Source organism: Dermacentor albipictus, chromosome 5, assembly GCF_038994185.2.
Source record: "Dermacentor albipictus isolate Rhodes 1998 colony chromosome 5, USDA_Dalb.pri_finalv2, whole genome shotgun sequence".
Taxonomy (NCBI): domain Eukaryota; kingdom Metazoa; phylum Arthropoda; class Arachnida; order Ixodida; family Ixodidae; genus Dermacentor; species Dermacentor albipictus.
In genome coordinates this window covers 173233408-173245979 of record NC_091825.1, presented here as the reverse complement: position 1 = coordinate 173245979, position 12572 = coordinate 173233408, and the positions used below count along the sequence as shown (strand labels likewise).

General features: G+C 43.1%; 1 protein-coding gene across 12 annotated transcripts in view; it reads right to left on the bottom strand.

Annotated features, from left to right (window-relative positions):
• The window catches only part of LOC135897507 (intermembrane lipid transfer protein VPS13A-like), a 1023564-nt gene that overhangs the window by 801293 nt on the left and 209699 nt on the right, over positions 1-12572 (bottom strand). The gene's annotated exons all lie outside the window — the stretch shown is intronic.

The following is a 12572-nucleotide window of genomic DNA, read 5'->3' as shown; positions in this document are numbered from 1 at the left end:
TCAACCTCTCAAATGAGTGTGCATCCTTTTATGTGATTTGCCCACTTACACCTGGTAATATAATGAATAGCTTGCATAGTGTTGAAATTAGAAAGCATATATACAACTACAGAGAGAGGAATAGAAGAGAAGGCTGCCTGCTCTTCACAGAAATAATCAAGATGGAGTATAGGAAAGGAAGTTCAGTGTTGTTCAGTGTTGAGTGGTTGAAACAAAAATGTGATCGACTTCAATACAATTTACTGCAATTTATTTCTGCAGGAGTCTTGAACACACCCAGTGCACTGCTCTGTCCTAACCGGAGGTGTGCAAATGCTCTCAGTTTTTGTTCTCCTCCCTCACCCTCATCACGCAGGTACTGTCCTCACCTCACCCTCACGTTTAAAATTTCGACCTCCCTCCACCCTCGTCTCCATATATAAAAAACTTGTTTGCCCTCCCTCACTTTCACCCTGAAATGGCTACCATCTTTCTCTTACCTTACGTTTTCTACAATTTTAAATAAGCTATACGCTCGACCCACAAGCTAAGTCCAAAACACTCATAGTTTAGTGCCATCTCTATTGCCAAAGTGTGCCACATTGCTTTGCTTTTAGCCATTTGACCATAGGACAGCAAAATAAACAGAATTCACTCATACTCACTCACAAATTATATTTTTTGCTTAGAGTTCGTTTGGACTCAGACTCACCGAAATTCTACTCTGGCAGGCTCACTAGGATTCAAACTCACCAGATCTATACTCAGCTGGGCTCACTCGAACCAAGACTCACCAAAATTATACTCAGCCGGTGTCACTCGGACTCAGACTCACCAGAATTGTACTCAGCCGGATGACTCAGACTCAAACTAAGTAAATTTCTACTCAGCTGAGTTTACTCGGACTCACTCAATGAGACGTCTCCTTGGCCCACCGGCCTCATGAACTTTGACTTTTTCATGAACTGAACATATCAATGACAAAAATACCTTCATACTAGGCTAATATATATTCACTTCAGCTCTCAATGAGGCGCATGACTTCTGGTAATCATTTATTGCGTAGTTGTTCTCCTGCACAAAGTGTACAAACCCCGTCTGACGAACTGCCCCAACTCTAGTTGACAGATGCATTTGCTGTAGCTAATAAGAGGCATAACATTCCCGAATGATTAGCGAATGGGTCTGAAAAGGCTTCTTCAATGCCTGTGGCAGCTAGATGCGCCAGTAAGCAGCTGGATGTGTCACCATGCACATGCGGCTCGTGCTTTTCGGATGAGCACAGTGACCCGCTCTGACAATTTTTTTCCCCTTCTCATTTAATCACTGTTCAAGCTTGTTGAAATGTCTAGTGTACCTAGCCGCTTTCACGGTCACCTGCTTACGTGCAGCTCAGAACCACTACGTTAGAACCATCTGAAAATATTTTCGGACCTTTTTATCTCCAACGCCTCTCAACGCAGCCAGACAGTGGAATGGAGTGAATAAATAACAGAGTTAAATAACAGAGTGCTACATATAGCAAACAGAAAAACCTGTCTATCAGGGATAATTCAAGTCAGCTTTTAGGCATGTAGGATCCTCTGGGCTGGTCTTCTGCGCCTCAAGGAGGCCTCACCACCTTAAGTCATAACCAGGGTTATCTGACTGAGCTATCGGTTGCTCGGTTGCTACAGTCAGAAATTCAAATGTTTTATTCTTCTTATTTTAAAGAAGTCTTCCATTTGTATCTATGTGACTGAGGTGGTGGCCTGGAGCAGAACTAGAACACCAGGCTGAAGGTCGTAAGTTTGAATTCTCCTCCAGCACACTACATCTCCATGCTTGGAATGGTGCCTGACACCGACAAAAAAGAAAAAAAGAAAAAACGTGGAGAGCAGGTGGGGCTATACTAGTCCAGATGCAACCAAGTTAGGAAGGCTGAATAGTTTTCAAAAAGGACACTCCTTCACCAGAACAGGAAGAAACCTCCCTGGTGCTGTATTCGTTCACTACCTTCTTCATGCCTCCTACAATTAACCCATGGCCCTCAGTCCCCAGCGGCTGCAGAGCACCTGACCAAGCCGGCGGTCAGACCTGCGACGCGGAAGAGGGTGCTAAGAATCTTGAGACCAAAATAGGCTGCCACTGGAAACTGAACCTGGCAACATTCAACACATGAACCCTCTCGAGTCAAGCTAGCTTAGCAGGACTATTTGAGTAACTATCAGGCATTGCGTGGGATATTACTGGTCTTCGTGAGGTTAGAACTGGTGAGGTTTATACAGTGCTGTCCCATGGCCACATACTCTGCTACAGAGGACTTCCAGATAAGAAACAATATGGCGTAGGATTCCTAATCCATAAGGATATGGCGGGAAACATTGACGAATTCTACAGCATTAATGAGAGGGTAGCAGTACTCATAATAAAGCTGCATAACAGGTGTAGAATAAAGGTAGTACAAGCCTATGCTCCAACCTCCAGTCTCAATGATGAACAAATAGAACAGTTTTATGAAGATGTTGAATTAGCGATGAGAAAAGTGCAAGTGCAAACTCAGCATACTGTAGTCATGGGCAACTGCAATGCAAAAGTGGGCAAAAAACAGACTGGTGAACGCGCAATTGGCAACTATGACAAGGATTCCAGGAACACCAGAGGAGAGGTGTTGGTAGGATTTGTGGAAAGGAATAAGCTACGAATAATTATAATACCTTCTTTAGGAAGTGTAGAAACAGGAATTGAACCTGGAAAAGCAATAATGGAGAAACAAGAAATTAAATAGATTTCATACTCTCTGCCGATCCCAGAATAGTGCAGAACGTAGAAGTGTAAGGTAGGGTAAAGTGCAGTGATCATAGGTTAGTGAGGTCAAGGATTTCCCTCAATGACAGGAGAAAGAGCAAAATTAGTCAAGAAGAAACAGGCCAACCTAGATACAGTAAGGGTAAAAGCAGACAAATTTAGGCTGGTGCTTGCAAACAAATATGCAGCTTCACACAGAGAGATGAAGATGACATAGAGGTAATGAATAAAACTGTAACTAGGTTGCCTTCAGAAGCAACATTTGAAGTGGGAGGTAAAGCACCAAGGCAACCAGGAGGTAAGCTCTCCCAAGTAACAAAGGAACTAATAAAACGACAAAGAATGAATGTGTCCAACTCAAGAGATCAGGTAGAATTTGCGGAACTGTCAAAACTGATCAACAAGGTGAAAATAGGTGATATTCGAAATTATAACGTGAGAAAGACTGAAGAAGCCACAAAAAATGTACGCAACATGAAATCACGGAGAAGAAAACTTGGCATAGGACAAACCAAGATGTATTCATTAAAAGATAAGCAGGGTAATATCATCAGCAATCTCAAAGGTATAGTAAAAGCAGTGGAAGAATTCTATACTGACCTGTACAGTACCCAGCGAAGTCAAGATACCTCTATTCGAAACAGTAATGAACAGGATACAGAAACTCCTCCTATAACAAGCAATGAGGTCAGAAGGGCCTTGCAAGACATGAAACGAGCAAGAGTGGCAGGAGAGGATGGAATAACAGTTGATTTAAATAAAGATGGAGGACATATGTTTGAAAAGCCTGCGGTCCTAAATACACAATGTGAGAGACTTCAAGTGTTCCAGAGTACTGGAAGAATGCCAACATTATGCTAACCCACAAAAAAGGAGACGTTAAAGAATTGAAAAATTATAGGCCCGTCAGCTTACTTTCAGCATGGTACAAAATATTCACTGAGATAATTTCCAATAGAATAAGGGCAACACTTCAGTCTACCAAGAGAACAGGCTGGCTTTAGGAAAGGATGCTCTACAACAGATCACATAAATGTCATAAATTGGGCAATTAAGAAATCTGCAGGGTACAATCAACCTCTTTATATGGCTTTCATAGATAATGAAAAGTCATTTGATTCAGTAGAGATATCAGCAGTCATAGAGGCATTACGTAATCAAGGAGTACAGGAGGCATATGTTAATTTCTTCGGACATATCTACAAAGATTCTACTGCTGCCTTTGTCCTCCAAAAGAAAAGTGGATAGACACCTATGAAGAAAGGGGTCTGGCAAGAAGACACAATCGCTTTAATGCTATTCACTACATGGTTGGAAGAAGTATTCAAGCTATTAAACTTAGAAGTCTTAAAGTGAGGATCAACAGCGAATATCTCAGCAACCTTCGGTCTGCAGGTGACATTGTCCGGTTCATCAACACTGGGGATGAATTACAACAAATTATTGAGGACCTTAACAGATCAAGTGTAAGAGTGCCACTGAAGATTAATATGCAGAATACAAAGATAATTACCGATAGCCTGGCAAGGGAACAAGAGTTCAGGATCACCAGTCAACCTCTTAGAGTCTGTGAAGGAGTACATTTATCTAGGTCAATTACTCACAAGGGACCTTGATTAAGAGAAGGAAATTTACAGAATAAAAATGGGTTGAAGTGCATACAGCAGGCATTGCCAGGTCCTGACTGGGAGCTTACCACTATCACTGAAAAGAAGGGAGTAGGTGTACAATCACTGAAATTCTGCCGGCGTTAACATATGGGGCAGCAACTTGGAGGTTGAAAGAAGCTCGAGAACAAGTCAACCCTTTGAGGGTCAATGACGTAAATATACAGCGCCACGAATTAATCCGGCAAGTTCGTTACTGCGCGTCTATATACTACCGCTCGCGCATTGGTGCAAGCGCGGGCGGGCAATGGTTTGGGTTTTGTTCCGCAGGCAGCTTCGGCTTCTTGCACTTGCAAAACTGACGGCTATCTTGTTACTAATCGCTCAAAGGGCGACCGCTTGTTTTTCGCTCGTTTAGTGATCACAGGGATACGCACAGAAAGGATGCCGCTGTGCATGCGTATCCACTGTTTTTTTGTTTTGTTTTGACTCGCATAAACTAGTTGCCTCTGGTTGGCGATAGGATGAAGATTAGCGGAAATTTGTCACACGTTTTGCTTTTTTGATGGGCACACAATCACAGTTTTCTTAAGTGCGCGCACCTACGCAGTTCGATTACGCTGTGGATGTACATATTAGTGTAAGAGCAGGAACATTTGAGTCTTGCGAAATATTCTCGTGTGCGCATTTTCAAAGCCTTGAACTATAACAATGCATCAAATTTTTCATTCTTATAAGTTTATTTCCTTTTTTATTGTAGTTACTCATGAATGAAGAGTGCATATATACGAATGCAAAATATTTTTTTCTCACTTTACGGTCACCCTAGAAGAGTTACGGTAAATTTTTTTTGAAATAAGTCCCTAAGAAGAATTAGTATCTGCAATAAAAGAAATCGACCCTGGGTGAACGCATATGGTGAAAAAAATTGACTCTCAAAGGGTTAAAGACCGAGCAAGGACAGATGAAACAAGAAATGTTAGGTGTAACGTTAAGAGACAGGAAGAGAGCAAACGGGGATAGCTGATATTCTAATTGACAATACAAAAAAAAAATGGAGCTGGTCAGACCATCTAATGCATAGGATGCATAACCAGTGGGCCATTACAGTTACAGATTGGTGCCAAGAGAAGGGAAGCGCAGTCGAGGACGGCAGAAAACTAGGTGGGGTGATGAAATTAGGAAATTCGCAGGCACAAGTTGGAATTAGTTCGGGCAAGACAGGGGTAATTGGAGATCGCAAAGAGAGGCCTTCGCCCTACGTTGGACATAAAAATAGGCTAATGATGAATATATACGGAATTCAGAGGGATTACAAACACTAATAATTTAGCAAAGAGTATGCATGAGAGTATGCACAGCCTGTGGTTCACCAGGAAGTTGCCAACTTGGGCTTCCCCACCACTTACTTTGTTAACTGCCCCAACGCCAGAATGTCTCTTCCTATGACCATGTCCTACTACAGCCCACCCTTTACTTCCAGTTATCATAATCCACCTGAATGGCACACACCAGACAATGAGCCATTCTGCTGCAATCAAATTGGTCACGTCTCCCGTCACAGCCCCAATTGTTGGACACTTTCGCCCCGAAACAACTTTTGGAATCCCTCCACTTCACCCCAAAGCTATATCATGCCATTTCCGTGGCACTTCCAATGCCTCTGCTGCTGACTTCGGTTACGCTTGCTCGCCCTCACCACAACGTCGTCGGACATGTCTGCCCCAGCTTCGTCGCTCTACTTCATTGACATACCCAGGACCCCTGCAGCCAGAAAACTAGACAATGCGACACTTCGAGGTGGTGCTGCAATGCCCATTTGCCGCAATATCCTCCACTTATATTATTGTAATGCCCACCAATGCCACTATGCGCTGCTGTGCCAGACGGTCCTTCTGGACAAGGATGCTTCACTGCCAAACCATCAGCTTTGAAATGCTGTTGTGCCCTCGTCCCTGCAGACAATTATGCTCGGTCCCCCGGCGCCGCAACTCTACCACCCCCCTTCACCAGACCGAAAACAACTCAGGGGAGGATACAATCGCACACCGTGCACCGGCGGTTTCCACGCTTCGACCCGATCAGATTCGGAGAACGAGATTTCAACAAACTGCCAAATTCAGGGTGTCTACCAAGTTGACATTTCCAAATTCCCTGAGTTTTCCAGGTTTTCCCTGAGTGCCTTTGCACATTTCCCTGAGTGATGCAGAACTATGTTTTATGTCAAGATGGGCTGAAAACATATCGCCTGATTCTGTCACTCTTGAGTAAGCACATGAAAAAAATAAAAAAGTGACTTAATCCAAGTAGTGTTTATTCAAAAAGTAGTGTTTATAGTAGCGTTTATTCAAAATTGCAAATGAAGTTGGACATTCACAAATACGAATAAAAAGGAGATGCACATAGAAGCAAATATATTCGAATATGAGCTATTTCTATCAACTGATAGCAAGCTCAGTGGTATGAGGCCCGAACTCTGTCATAATTCAGATTCTCTCTCAACCGCTCGTAAGTGAACCTCAACTGTCCGGACATACTCTCAGCCCAAGCATGACGCCTGAGTGTTGTGTTTCACTGCTTTAACGAGTTTATTTTGGTTTGTATGAGGGGCACCTGCATCTCGGCATCAGCCAAAACTTTGTTTTTTGATCTCAAGCTCCTTCAAAACGGTGGCAGCAAGCTTCCTTTCCCGTTTATTCCTCAATGCGTACATCATTTCTGTTCTTGTCCTCCTCCTGCCACTCGTTCGCCCCAAGGACCATTTGAAGCATCTTGGTCAGTTGCACAGGCCACGGCCGATTTTTAGAATTCCCTAGGGGTCGCGAAAATGTTCGAAAAATCAGTCAGTTGGAAAAAAAAAATAAATGCGTGTCATTTACTGCCCTTAGGGGCTCAAACCGCCACAGGCACGTTTGAAAACGCTCTGAAGGCCTGTCGGTACACATATTAGGCATATCGGCGCACGTACTGTGACAGGAAATACTGGGTGCACGTGTGTATAATTAAGGAATACATACTGTTTTCCGTGGCAATAGCCCCTTCCCACGCTTGTTTGCTTTACTGCAATACTTTTGCGCATGCTTCACCATGTAACATTTCTTTACAGAGGCAAAGCTAACTTTCGGGAACCGGCATTATGCAACGCGCCGTGTTTTCTAAGTTTCTAAGCCAATCGCGAGGAACCCAAAGGCGGAGTCCATGCCATTGCTGACAGCAGCTAATTCTTTTAATAAAAAACTCGGTACCCAATGGCAAGAAGCTTCATAGCGAACGTCGAAGCAACTAGGCCTAGCGTTGCCGCAGTGGTGGCAACGGCTGCCAGCGGATCCGCGTGCGAGAGTGCCGGTTCGAGGTGGCGAAGTAATCAAAACGGCGGCGGTGGTGCCTTTGATTATTGCCGTTTCAGACCTGCGGTCAGGGCAAAACGTCCAGAGAATCGGACGGCGAAGAGTTCTTGCGTCTGAAATTTCACACGTTCTGATACGTTGACTCTATGGGGTACGTGGCAGTGCCGCGAAGCCATTCAAATTATCGGGAATCCGGAAAGTCGGTCGTTGAGTGCACACTGGCAACTCCTCCAGCCGACGACAGGGCGTCAAAGACGATTCATTACGATTCGTGTCTGTTGCTCGAGCCATCATTACCGCGACTTTCGACCCTTTCAATAAAATTGCCACTAATTTTTCCTGATAGAGGCCCAAATTCCCCGAGTTTTCCCTGACTTTTTCCAGACTACTCAAAATCCCTGAGAATTCCCGGTTTTCCCGGTTGGTAGACACCCTGAAATTCCTAGAAGGGTTGCCAGAGGTGTCACTGGTTTTCAGCATTCAACCATGACATTTCTGCTCTGTCAACTGGACCTTGACCTTTGAGAGGGGAAAAGGTACCCTCTCAGTTCAAGTGCATGTTCGTGACTTATAATTATTTATTTATTTATTTATTTATTTGTACATTCTGCAGTCTATACAGAACAAGCAGGTGGGCGTATTTCCGCAAACATTCATGTAGGACAAGAATAATATATGCTCTTGTGCTAGACATACGGAACAGGAAAAGGAAGAGAGCGAAGAAAAAAAGTAACAAGTTGGCATTTTTGTATTGCAAAGGACGATATTCACACTATCATAAAAATGCACTGGGATAGTCAATATCACATCAAGATAACAAGTTCGAACAAAATTCACTTGCATAGGCGATAACATGAATAAAAGAGGGGGAAAATAACATTCCATATCATTGTGCAAAATACATGAGTAGTGCCTGCTCAAAATTATCAGCAGAGAAAATTTCTGAGGGCAGATCATTCCACTGAACAACTGTACGAGGAAAGAATGAATTTTTAAAGACGTTAGTGCGTGCACGGAAAGGGAGCAAGTTGTGAGCGTGACGGTGTCGAGACGTGCGTGACAGGTAAGGTTGAATGTATGTTTGTCCATTAAATTCAAGCGACTTGTCGTACATCGTGAAAAGAAATTTTAGTCGTGCCACAGTTCTTCGTGCTTCTAAGGTAGGGATATCGTTTTCGGTCATTAGTTTTTACGGCGAATCAGTAGACCTAAACTTGTTGAAAATGAACCGTACTGCTCGCCTCTGAACCATTTCAAGCTTATGCTTATCCTTCATGTAATACGGGTCCCATACTATTGAGGCGTATTCTAGTTTTGGCAATATATAAGTTCTGTATGCTAGAAGTTTTAAATTTGAAGGTGCTGTTTTCAGTTTATGATGCAGAAAGCCAAGCTTTCGAGAGGCAGATGCACAAACGTTCGCAATGTGTTTCGACCACGATAGAGTGTTGGTAATCGTTACGCCTAGATATTTATATTCAGAAACTTCCTTTATTTGTGTACTATTGATGCAATATGGAAATGTGATAGGTTGCTTTTTGTTCGTGACACGAAGTAAGACAGTTTTGTCAGCATTTAGGGTCATAGACCAGGTGGTGCACCATTCATTAAATCTGGCTAAGCTAGTGCTTAAGTGAACATGATCATCACGGCAAGTAATCTCTTTAAAGACAAGACAATCATCTGCGAACAATCTGATGTTAACGTGTGGATGAATTGTGCTAGTTATATCATTAACATAGATTAGGAAAAGGATCGGGCCGAGTACGCTTCCTTGAGGTACTCCGGACGGAACTGGTAATACAGTAGAAGCATGGCCGGTAACGTCTACGAACTGGCTACGGTTTGAAAGGTAGGCTCTTATCCAATTGATGATAAATGCAGGAAGGCCGAGCTTAGTAAATTTTTCAAGAAGTTTACCATGGGGCACACGATCAAACGCTTTACTGAAATCAAGGAAGATTAGATCAACTTGTCCGGAAGAATCAAGCGTTAGAGTGATTTCGTGAATAGTTGTTAAAAGTTGCGTAGATGTCGACAGTTTCTTTCGAAAGCCATGCTGAAATGGGGAGAGCAAGTTGTTACTTTCAAGAAAATTAGTTATATAATGAGCGATGATGTGTTCTAGTGTTTACAGCCCATGGATGTCAACGAAATGGGATGATAGTTTTCAATGCTTAGGCGATCACCCTTCTTGCGAACTGCAATGACACGAGCCACACGCCAGTCATCAGGTAAAATCGCTGTGGTCATAGATAAAGCAAAGACAGCTGTTAAGATGTGTGCAACAGGCTCGGCGTAACGGCGAAGAAAAGAATTTGGTATGCCATCCGGTCCCCCAGAAGATTTTTCTTTAACATTAAGCAATAAGGAAAACACGCCTTCAAAAGATATGAAGTCTGACACTTGGCACAGAGAAGAAGGAGCCTCCATGGCTCTATCAGCGCGGGTGAACACAGAATGGAAATATTCATTCATTATGTTAGATATTTCCTGAGGATCGGTGATCACAATGTCGCGTTGCCTTATTTCTTGCAAATGTGTGTTTACGCTGCTAAGATATCGCCAAAATTTATCGGGACTGCTTTTTATGTAATTAGGCAAAGTAGTGGAAAAATATTTTTGACGGGCAAAAGACAATGCGTCTGAAAGCTGGACTTGCAGGTGGCTAATAACTTCAGGATTTTTGGTCCGGCGTTTTTTGGCGCGTTTTAACCTGCGTTTTATATGCATAATTTTTCTGTCAATCCATGGGTTTCTTCGTTGTGGTTTAATAAGTTTTGTCGGCATGAAGGCATCAATACAATAGTTAACGCAGGTCACAAACGCACGCCATAGTGAAGTAACATCAGTTTTTGGTAAGTTGTCGACCAGCTTCCAAAGTTCATCAAGAATAGATTGATCATTGGCATTAATAAAGTCTTTAACAGTTTTGCAGGGCTTAACGTGCTTCCTTTCACAACTATCAAGCCTACTACTGACCAGCACAAGCTTGTGGTCCGATATGCCCTCCTCCACTCGGACATCGAGCTCTGTCATATTTTTGCTAAGGAATACAAGATCCAAAATTGAACCAGTATCAGCATTGTCACGCGTGTTTTCAAGCACTACTTGTTTCATGTCACATGCAAACATTATGTCAAGAAGAGGGCTATCGGCCAGCTGCATCTCTGGCCTGTGCAGCCAATTAACTGCGGGTAGGTTTAAATCGCCCGCCATTATAATTTTCCGGGGTTTCAGCACAGTCATGTAGTCACGCAGCGAGGACAAGAACTCGGGAGGGGATGATGGTGACCTATAAACCGCGCATACCAGAACTACATGTCCCCAACAATTAACTTTCAAAAAGAGACGCTCATGGTTTTCGATCTGAGGAAGTATTTCTGCGGAAAACATGCTTTTTAGAATAATCGCAACACCTCCTCCCCTCGATCCACGGTCCCGACGGAAAATCTTATGTGATGGTGATACCAATATTTCGTTGCTAACACCATCATGCAGCCAGGTTTCTGTGACAATTGCAATATGGGGGTCGTATCTGAAAAGAAGGCATTCAAGTTGTTCTACCTTATTTATTATACTTCTGGCATTGAAATTTAGCACTCGCAAGATTTTAGAAATGGCGCACGTGTTCTGTCACGCATTACTAGAAGTCTTGTTTTCGCGGCTCATGACAACTCGTTGAGATGTGCTGTCATCCCAAGCATAAACGCAGCCATCAAATTTCAGTTTGTCATTGATAAGAAAAGCACGTTTTCCATTGTCGACATCCCGTTTGACAGTTTCCCAAAGAAGTTTTCGTTTTCTTATAGTTTCCTTGCTGTAATCATTCTGGATAGATATACCAATACCCTTAAGTTTACGCACGTTTCGAAAAACGGCCTCTTTTTTCAAAAAGTCTTGGAAATATACGATAACTGGTCTTTTTCCTGGCTTTCTTCCAAGACGATGAATACGCACGATAGATTTGCATGATTGCTGCAGTTTTTTTGAAAAGATATCATCAATGACTGATTTTCGTAACGTTTTATCATCTTCATCGTCTTGCTCTTTAACGCCAAAAACAACTATCGACTGCGGTCTTCAAGGTCAGCTATTTTTTTTCGTTCTGTTTCATAACTACTTGATCTAAAGACCGAATTTTGTCTTCTAGTGTTTGAATTTGGGAGGTTTTTTTGCTAATTTCTAGCAGAAGCTTATCGATTGCATTCAATCATGTATTAAGAGTGGCAACGGCTTGTTCATTCGATGTAAGACGCTCCCGAATACCAGTTAGCTCAGTTAATATGCTTGCTTGCCCTGACTGAAAGCTTTCACACATTTGTTCAACTGTGAGTCCTGGGTTTTCTTCAATGTCTCCACATACAAGCAATTTACACACACAGAAACAGTCGTAAGCAATTGACAAGCATGTCCGTGGGCACGGCAAAACCACCAATGTAATATCGCTACTGCGGAATGTAGAAACAGACAAACTAACCTGGGGAAAGAACATAAATCGTTTGGTGAGCGGCATGATCCCTTCGGTTTCGCCGTGCCCACTGACGAAGAAATGGTGCGGACTGTCTTTTATATCCCAATCCGATGTGGTCACAGGCGGTGATTTGGCGTGCGCAGTATGGAACATGCGCAGATGTAGGTCGGCAGATAGGAAGTGAGGAAAAGAGGAGCGGCTGTCGTCCACGTCACACACTGGGAGCACTGTCGACGAATTTGCTGTAGTCGATGAAACGGCACTGACAAACAGCAAAACTTGGGGAAGGAACATAAATCGTTTGGTGAGCGGCATGATCCCTTCGGTTTCGCCGTGCCCACTCAATGACCCTACCAAAGTTCCTGAATGGATGTGATC